We start from the raw sequence: 2754 nt of genomic DNA, 5'->3' as shown, positions 1-2754 counted from the left end.
CCAGATTCTCGGAACCTTTTGATGATATTAAGGACCGTCGATGGTGAAATCCCTAAATTCTTTAAAATAGCTGGTTGAGAAATGTTGTTTTTAAACAATTTGCTCAGGCATTTGCTGACGTTTCTGGGTGTTGTTGATTAATGGCTTTCGCTTTGCATAGTAGGGTTTTAACTTGCACTTACAGATGTAGCGATCAACTGTAGTTACTGACAGTGCTTTTCTGAAGTGTTCCTGAGCCCATGTGGTGATATCCTTTACACACTGATGTCGCTTTTTGATGAAAGTCACGGGCATTCAATGTTGGTTTTCAGCCTTGCCGCTTACGTGCAGTGACTTCTCCAGATTCTCGGAACCTTTTGATGATATTACGAACCGTCGATGGTGAAATCCCTAAATTCCTTGCAATAGCTGGTTGAGAAATGTTGTTCTTAAACATTTTGCTCAGGCATTTGCTGACGTTTCTGGGTGTTGTTGATTAATGGCTTTTGCTTTGCATAGTAGAGTTTTAACTTGCACTTACAGATGTAGCGACCAACTGTAGTTACTGACAGTGGTTTTCTGACGTGTTCCTGAGCCCATGCGGTGATATCCTTTACACACCGATGTTGGTTTTTGATGAATTCTTAAACATTTTGTAGCTCTACGTGCGCTATTTAGGTAAATAAAACAGCTGTGGCTGTAGGCGACCTCCCCGTGTAGTTTCTACTAACTCTACCTTGCCCTTATAGAAGTATTATCTCGCGCTACGTACATTGATTATGTCATAAACATTGTTTTTTAGTGTGGCTGTAGGCGACCTCCCTGTGTAGTTTCTACTAACTCCACTTTGTTCTTATTTAAAGTACTATCTAGCACTACACATGCTGATCATGTCATAAACATTGGTTTATAGTGTGGCTGTAGGCGACCTCTACGTGTAATTTTTACTAACCGTACTTTACTATTATTTGAAGTATTATGGAGCGCTACGCACGCTGATTATGTCATATCTTGTGTAGTTTTTACTAACTCTACGTACTTCTCGTTTTAGTTCATATGAACAGCTTTAGCTAGCTCTATGTGGGCTAATTAGGGAAGAAAAAGGGCCTTAACAGCTGTGGCTGTAGGCAACCTCCTCGTGTAGTTTTTATTACCTTTACTTTCTCATTTAAATGACTTTTGAGCATGTTTATCTAGCTGTACATGTGCTAATTAGAATGAAAAACATCAGCGTTAACAGCAGTGGCCGTAGTTTGAACAACTTATGAGCATCTTTTTCTTGCTCTATTTGCGCTAATTAGGCTAAAAAACATTCACATTAACAGCTGCGGCTGTCAGCAACCTCCTTGTGTAGTTTTTATCAACACCACTTTCTCATTTGGCATGTCATGAGAATCTTTATCGAGCTCTGCGTGCACTAATCAGGTCAAAAACACTTGCTCAACAGCTGTGGCTGTAGGCGACCTCCTTGTGTACTTTTTACTAACTCTGGGTTCTTTTTGAAATATAATTTGCAGCTTTATCCAGCTCTCTGCGTGCAAAATGGGTCAAACATTTTTTTTTTTTTGCTGATAGCTGTGGCTGTAGGCAACCTCCTTAGTTTGTACTAACTTCGCTTCATCATTTGAGGTATGATAAGCATTTTCATTTAGCTTGCTGTGTGCCAAATATGTACAAAACAACAACACACACATTAGAGCTCATATCTCATTTGAAGTATCATGAGCATCTTTCTATATGTGCTAATTAGGTCAAACACATGGGTGTAAACCGCTGTGGCTGTAGGCAACCTCCTTGTGTAGTTTTTACTAACTCCACTTTCATATTTGAAATATCATAAGCATCTTTATCTAGCCCAGGGGTCGGCAACCCACGGCTCCGGAGCCGCATGCGGCTCTTTGATCAGTCTGATGCGGCTCAGCCGCATACTTACCGACCCCGCCCCGCCCCGCCCGATTTTCCCGGGAGACTTCCGGATTTCAGTGCCTCTTGCAGAAAACTCCCGGGATTAATATTCTCTGATTTTCACCCTTACATTAATAATAAGGGCATGCCATGATGGTACAGCATTTAGCGCCCTCTACAATCTGTATAAACAACGTGCCAACCCAGCCTCTTGTTATATGCATCTTCTGCTTGCACACGTAAGTGACAGCAAGGCATACTTGGTCAACAGCCACACAGGTTACACTGACGGTGGCCATTCAAAACAACATTAACACTCTTACTAATAATGTGCCACACTTTGAACCAAAACCAAACAAGAATGACAAACACATTCCGGGAGAACATCTGCACCTTAACACAACATAAACACAACAGAACAAATACCCAGAATCCCATGCAGCCCTGATTCTTCCGGGCTACATTATACACCCCTGCTACCACCAAACCCCGCCCCCACCACAACCCTGCTCCCTCACACATCACATCTGTGCTTCGGTTGAGGTGAAGAGTTAGGGCTGCTTGGGATTCTGGGTATTTGTTCTGTTGTGTTCATGTTGTGTTACGGTGCGGATGTTCTCCCGAAATGTGTTTGTCATTCTTGTTTGGTGTGGGTTCACAGTGTGGCGCATTATTAGTAAGAGTGTTAAAGGTTTTTTTATACAGCCACCGTCAGTGTAACCTGTGTGGTTGTTGACCAAATATGCCTTGCTGTGACCTACGTGAGCAAGCGGAAGCCCCATACAACATGGGGATGATCAGGCACGCTGGTTGTAGTGGGCGCCATATGCTGTACCATAATTTGTGAAACTGGTCAAAATGGCTCTTTGA

Source organism: Nerophis lumbriciformis, linkage group LG13 (genome assembly GCF_033978685.3).
Source record: "Nerophis lumbriciformis linkage group LG13, RoL_Nlum_v2.1, whole genome shotgun sequence".
Lineage (NCBI taxonomy): Eukaryota > Metazoa > Chordata > Actinopteri > Syngnathiformes > Syngnathidae > Nerophis > Nerophis lumbriciformis.
Note: the sequence above shows the minus strand (reverse complement) of the source record.